The following is a 7,394-nucleotide window of genomic DNA, read 5'->3' on the forward strand; positions in this document are numbered from 1 at the left end:
GAAAGAAATTAACATGATCTTATTTTTTGGGGATCATTTTTTGATCAGGTGGAATGTTTATTTTCCCAAAGCTCTAGTGTACTTTAATTTCTGCTATGTTTTAATTTTTGCCGAGGTCTAGTACGTCAAGTTGTCATGCCTAGTAAATTCAATATATCGGTTTCACAAATGTTAATGTATTCTTAATCACATTTTTCTGTGCCCAGGTCTGCCAGTGAAATCTTACTGCACTTTCCAGTCTATTCCCAGTCTAATGTTGTCTCAGAGGTGTAAGAAAGAATCCTACATCTAGCATTTCACATTGATTTTTACAAAAACTGTCAAAACACGTCACGGTGTTATTCATGCCAGTTCTTCTGTGAGACTTTGAATGCTTTCATATTAAGAACCACTTTTTTTCTTTATTATGACATTGCAGATACCTGACCAGTAAGTGCTTTCAATTCTTTCCCTATTTGAAATTATTAGAGGGTATCTTCTGCTTTTATATTCTGACTCTTCTCTCACTTAACCTACTGTTACAACATGATTCTGCCTACTGCTCTGACATGAAAAATAAAATCAATTGGAGAATTGAGCCCTTGGTTTTAGCTGAACTCAAAATGATGTAAACAAGTTTAGATGTTCTTTGTTTAATTTCTAATGAGCCACTTTTGGTCCAGCTCCCAGATTAGGAACTGTATTGTGTCAGATTCTCTTTATATCTTGACTTTCCTATGATTTTTAATTTATGATTTTTTTGTTATTTGTGATATTTTTAAAGATCTCTCCTACAATGTAGAGCATCTAGCTATTTTCCATTAATCATCCACAGTTCTTAATGCCCATAACTTAAATACTTTGGCACTGTTGTTCTGTCACAGATTTCTATAATCCAAAGCAATAAAAACCTTTCAGATCCTATACATTGCTACAATTATTATGCAGATAACTACTTCCAGTACTTAATAGCTGCTTCAAATGTCCTTGGAGGCTTGTGATTACTCCTAAGCACCTTGCTAAACCTTAACACCATGGAACTTTTTGTCACTTTATCACATTAAGGGTGAAGGAGTCATTGACTCCACAGGGTACTGATAATGCTCCTGGAAAGTGAGAGAAACAAATGCACTTGACGGCAAGGTGATGTAGTTAATCATATGCTCTCTCTGGAGAACCATGAAGCTGTGTCTGCTCTTCAGTGATGGGCTTTCTCCCATGAGTCTCAGGAGAGGCAGAAACAGCAGGATCTGCACACCTTGCTACAGCTGTGTGGTATTTCCCTTGAAGCTCTGTATCTCACTGTCACATCCTCCAAGCCTCCTAAGCAGTAAGTTTGAATTCCCTTTATTTCTACATGCACTCTTCAGTGCTGTTTTTCATTTGTAGACAGCTTGTTCCCTGTCTTCTAAATGTTTCCCCTCCAGTTTAGTATATGCAAAGGTATGGATGTGTAATATTCTAACAAAATAAAACAAAATTGGGGATGGGGAAGGCTTGATGGAGGAAGAGTAGATTACAAGTATAATTAAGTTATCTCTAATTCAGTTGACTGGTCTCTGCTTCCTATTTTATAAGCCCAATGTTAGGAAGCAGGATTTAGGTGAAGATTTCACTTACCAAAACTTTACCAGCTAGCAAAGTTCTTGATTAACAGGAAATTGATTGATACTGATCAAAATTGAAATCTTCCATAGAACTTGCTGGGAACTAATGCAGATACACTTTTAGATGTGTTATTCACCAGATAAAAAATATCCAAACTATGGGACTGCTTGGGTGCTAAATAATCTAAGAAAGCAAAAAGTGAATGATCTTTGTGCTATCTCACACAAGTTTAAATTTTCTTTGTGAAATGTATTTTTTTTTTTTTTTTCCCCACTGAATGATGTATGTAACTCCCAGATGTTTACCACACCTATTGGAAGAGAGAGAGAGCAGTTGTACATAGCAGTTGATGACAGCAGTTGTTTTTGCATGTTCTGGAAACAAAGTGAGTTTCCCATGTGAAAAAGTTTTCTGCTTCTGGAGGATGACATAGATCCTGACCAGAATGCACAGGGAAACTAGAAAACAGTCTGAAAAAGCAATGGAATTGAAATCTCTGAGATTTTAAGAATGCGGTATTTTTAAGTTTCTTTCTTTCTTTCTTTTTTTTTTTTTTCCTCTTTGATGTTCATTTACTTTGTTTTCAAGGTTTACACCACAAGAGCTAGAAATCTACTTTTCTTTGAAATGAAAAATGAGCTTCTCATACAAGGTCACAATCATATCATCTGAAGCATTAATGATAAAAATGGTAACTTCCAATCATTTGCACAGAAAAACAGCAGAAGTAGCAAACACCTGGGTAGCACATACCTGTAAATATAAATGTGTGCACATACATATCTACATACAGGTGGATTAATATATATCAACATATGTACACATATCGATACTACTGCATAAATGTACCTGACAGACATAAAATAAGAGGGCTTCTCCAAAAGCAGTGGCCTCCTATTTTATGATGTTGGCCCACAGTGTCAGACGTGGATGTTGATGGTATGGCAGTAGAAGTTGCATCTTCCCACCAATATCCTATTCCATTTTGTTGCTGTGTGACAGGTGGCAGCAGAGTGGCAGTCTGACACAATGGCATGCAACATGGAAGTGCATGTGAAGCAAAGGGGTGCAGCTGAATTCCTCTGTGCAGAAAAAATGGCACCTGTTGACATTCATTGACATGCCAGTTCCTTCAGGAGTCTGGGATGCTTCTCATTGGGACCCATAGACTTGTGGATGTTCAGGTTCCACAGGTGGTCATGAACCTGATCTTCAGTTACAATGGGAGGGCTTCCTCAATTCCATCCTACCAAACCAAATATTTGAGGGCTGTGTGATCAGAGCAGTTATCAGAGAAGATCTAGGCAAAAAAATTGTTAAATACCTCAGTCTACTCCTTGTCTGTTGTTACTAGTGTGCCTGTGTCACTCACTAGGGGGAATACACCCTCCTAGACTTTCCTTTTCTCGTTGAGGTACCTGTAGAAGCCTTTCTTTTTCTTCCTGGCATCCCTTGCCAAATTTAGTTCAAGCTGGGCCGTGACTTTCCTGACCCATCCCTACACAGCCTAGCAGCTTCCTTATACTTCTCCTATAATACCCACCCCTGTTTCCACTGCATTTTCTTCTTGCTCTTCAGTTTGACCAGCAGGCCTCAGTTCAGCCATGCCAGTCTCTTGCCTTCCTTTCCTGACTTGCTACACCTGGGGATGGAGGAGCTCTTACACACTGAAGAAAGCTTCCTAAAAGATCTGTCAGCTCTGCTCTGTACCCTTACCCATGAGGACAGTTTCCCAGAGTGTTTTGTTGACTAACTCCCTGAAGAGCTGAAAGTTAGCTTTCCTAAAATATAGTGTCCTAACTTTACCCTTTGCCTGTCTCATATCTGTCTGGAGCATGAACTCAATCATGGCATGGTCACTACAGCCCAGGCAGCCTCCAATCCTGATGTCATCAATCAGTTCATTTGCACGGGCAAGCAACAGGTCCAGTACTGCCATCTATTATTTGACTCACAGTGTTATCCTTGATGTGGTCCAGGAGTCTCTTGGATTGCCTACAGCTTGCCATACTACTTTTCTGAGAACTACTTTTTACAATAATGTGTATAACTGGCACAAGGGGCAAAAACACTGTCCTTCAACTTCTGTGCCATGGCATTCTTGGATATCTTATCTTCAAAATTCAATTCTAAACAGTAGGAGCACCACAAAGCCTGTTTGAAGGAAATGGAGGGAGAGAAGTAAAAAGAATCCACCCCCTCAAAAGGGAAAAAAGTAAAGGAGGAAAAGGCAGAGGTTGATCAGAAGATACTTTATGCTCATGTGTCTTTCCAATACAGTGAGAAAGCCCTCTCTAAAATGGATTTTTGCCAAATCTGTCAGGTTTTGAAGTCTGAACACTTAAAATAACTAGCAATATAAGCAGGTTTAAGCATTTATCATGAAGTCTCACCTGTTATTTTTGTTGTTTACTCAGCCTGCCTATAACATAGAGTACCAGTTAATTTTGGATATGGGCATAATTCAGTGGGCCGAAGTGAAATGTTGCTGTCTTTTTGCTGACTCCACATTGGAATGCTATAATGCCAAGAGAGAGTTCTGAGTTTTTTGTGTTCTTTTTTTTTTTTTAATCTTTTTGATGAGTAGTGGCTCATAAAAATAGCCAAGCACAAGTCCAATAAACAATAGCAGTACTTTTCTTGTGACTGCCTCTGAAATACTGGGCAGCATTCAGCACTATGTTAACTAGAAAGATATTGATCGGTTGGGGAGAATTTAGCAAAGAACAACAAACAAATTACACTAGGACTATGAGGATTGAGTAGATGGATTAAAGCTACTAAATTAGGTATGTGTTGACTAAGCAGAACAAGGAACAGTGTTCACATAAACCTCTTGAATTTGCTCAGGTTTAACTTCTGACATGGTACTATATTGGCTCATACAGATTTATCTTGAAGATGTCACATTGGCTGAAATGATAGGCAGGAGCCATTGTTTCTGAGAGGAGGAGGTGAGCATGTCAGCAGGAGGGAGGCAGCTGCGGGGCAGTTGGGCAGGTACTGAAGCTGAAGGGCATGTAGCTCACTGAAGCCCTGCTCCTGCCGCTCTCTTGCTCTGGATCCCTCAGAGGCATCTGCTCTGTGATTCATGTGTGGTCCCAGTGCTGTATCCCTAGGAACCCTACAATAAGGCCTTGGCTGCATGGGAGTGTGAGGGGCTGTGTGTGGGGGAGTGACAGCTATGAGTCTTAGGCTGTGTGTGTGAGATTTGATGAGTAAGAGAAGCGTGAAGATTGCAAACTGTACACAAAGGGAGAAGTATTTAATGCTGTTAGAGAAAATAGGGCTAAGAATAAAATAATTTCAAGCCAAAGCAAAACAAACAAAAAATTCAAGTGAATTCTACTGAGGAATTGTCTCCTGAGAGACTTGGAAGGATGATTCACCATTGGTATTTTTAACATTATTCTGGAAGAAAGGCTAGAATGCGTGCTGCTGGGAATGTGCCTCCCTTAGCAGAGAGATGGGCTTCATGATCAATGGATGTTCTCAGCTTTTAATGTCTGCAATTTTCTGGGTGTATCCTAAACTAGTTCGAGTTTCTGCCCTGGAAATTGCTGCTCGGCGAGAAGAGTTTGTCTGCTGTTCTTTTTCCCCTGAAAACAACAGAGTGCAATGAATAAGAACTTGTGAGTAATAATTAGAAGTATTAGCTAACAGACTAATAGTATTTTTCTCATTATTAGGTGTGGAGAGAAGGAGGAAAGCAGGCAAACCTCATGCAAGAAGTTCTGAGTCACAATTAAAAGTTATACTGCAATCTTCTCATATTTCCCTTTTATGATGTCTGACATTATGTCCCTGATAAGATCACGTGAATATAATACTGACATTTCTTCCCCCTTGAATTATATATCTTTTTTTTTTTTTTCTGGCAGAAGTGCTACATACTTAAACTGCCAGCTGACTGTTAACCCTATGTGATTTTTCCTTATGCCTCAACCAAAAGTCAGAGCTTTCTGTGCCTTTGCAAGTGAGAGACAAGTCACAGACACAGATTGCAGCTTCAGCTGTGTCCTTCTTTCCATGAGGAAAAGGAAGATCTTCAGCATTCTAAAGCTGAAGGCTGACCATGAGATGTCTTCACAGGCTCGCCTCACGTTTCCTTCTGGTTCTGCAAGGAGAAGGAAGTCACTATTTTTGGCTCTGCCCTTCTGTCCCTTCCTCTCTGCACCTGTGTACAGCCCAGGAAGAGCCTGGCATTACTGAGGGTTCCATACTTAGTTGCTGTTTCCTAAGTTTGATGTAGATGAAATTTTCTCCCTGCTCTTCTCAAGCTTCCCTGTGATTTTCTCCCAGTTGTTTACCATTGCATTTCCTATCATTTTGCATTACTCATCTTCCAGAAACAAGATCACAGTCATTTTCAACCTTGGTGTATTCATACATATGTATGTGTTAAAATGAAAATATGACATGATGAACATGCAGTTTTATCGGTGGTAATTATAGGAGCAGTGAGGCTCCTATTGGAGGTAGGTTGTGATCAATTCTTATGATAAAAAGCTGACCAGGGAAGGATATCTGTCTAGTTTGCTACAACAGCTCAAGCTAACACCAAAGTCACAGCATGAACTGTAGCAGCACCATTAACACTGGATTCCTGGAATTGTTCCTTGCACTGCTATCCATCTCTTTTACACGTTTTTGGCATCCTCAGTGGTCCCATTTCTAAACTGTACTGATGGGAATAAAAAAAAAAAAAGAGGAGCATATGATTCATGTTTGTAAATACTGTGTAAGTTCTGCAATGTTTATTTTGCATATTAAACTCTATAAACATTTATTAAGCCCTTATTAAGCTCTGTGCTTAACAGCAATATTCTGCTGAAGGAGATGGGTGATACTTTGTGGAACAACTGGTGCAGATTTAGGAAGCTCCTTCTAGCCTCTAGGATGAGCCTAGATGTCTGTAACAAAAACAGCCTCCCTAACATTGAATAAAAAGCTTTCTGTCAGCTTGAATGATAGGTGATACATAGCTAATCATAACTGTCCCAGCAAATCTGTCAGCAGATTTATCTAGGGAGTACTACTGCCTTTGCTCATAAAGGTTGAACTGCTGCTACGCCTTCTTAAAATCTCTGTTCTCAACAGCTGTGCTAAGAGTTAAATTCCAACTGCCTGTGCGGTTTAACAGTTTAATGGATTATTTTTTCATTCTTTTGCTTACTTTCTTGTTGTTTTGCTTTTCTATCTGAGGCTTGGAAACTGGAATAGCTTTAAAATATTTATATTTGACCTTCTAAAATTTGTCTTGTAGCTCAGTGTTGTTTCTCACTCCAATTCATTCAGAGTTGCTTCAAAACTTTATCGCAAAAATTCACCAGGCTCATATATAAACATAGGGTTAAAGCCCTGGAGATTGAGATGAAGGCAACAGCAAGAGTTAGCTCAATTTTGTGTGATTGTCCCATTATACAAAGGAAATCAAGTCTCTGAATTGAATGTAATTTCTACTGCTCTATAAAAATAATTCTATACCTGTCATGAGTTGTAATCGTGTGATAATATCCCAATGATATGGGTTGCCACATGATGTATTTTCCAGCAGTAGAAATTCAAGGGTGGTTAAATGGGAAAGAAAAGGAAAGAAATTTTAAATGTAATTGTTTTAGCATTTTTTTCCCATGCAAAATCTTCTCTGTTTGACTTTTCACATTTCTTTTGGCAGGAAGATATTTTTAGTTTAGTAAGGGAATATTATTTAGCCCATAAATTCAATGCAAACCAAATAACAGAGTTTGTTACATTAACCTAATAATTTTTATCAGGTTTATTTATTTATTTATTTAATAATTTTT

The 7,394-nt window shown here is 38.7% G+C and overlaps 1 long non-coding RNA gene across 2 annotated transcripts in view; it reads left to right on the forward strand.

Moving 5' to 3' along the window:
* The first annotated feature begins 1,052 nt into the window (after positions 1 to 1,052).
* Positions 1,053 to 7,394, forward strand: part of LOC104914742 — a 38,714-nt gene continuing 32,372 nt past the window's right edge. Inside the window, exon 1 of one of the 2 annotated variants that reach the window (XR_004162122.1) lies at positions 1,053 to 1,309. This is a non-coding gene — a long non-coding RNA (uncharacterized LOC104914742). The remainder of the gene's footprint in view (positions 1,310 to 7,394) is intronic. The other variant, XR_796124.3, reaches the window with a different exon arrangement.

The sequence above is a fragment of the Meleagris gallopavo genome, chromosome 1, assembly GCF_000146605.3.
Source record: "Meleagris gallopavo isolate NT-WF06-2002-E0010 breed Aviagen turkey brand Nicholas breeding stock chromosome 1, Turkey_5.1, whole genome shotgun sequence".
NCBI classification, from domain to species: Eukaryota; Metazoa; Chordata; class Aves; order Galliformes; family Phasianidae; genus Meleagris; species Meleagris gallopavo.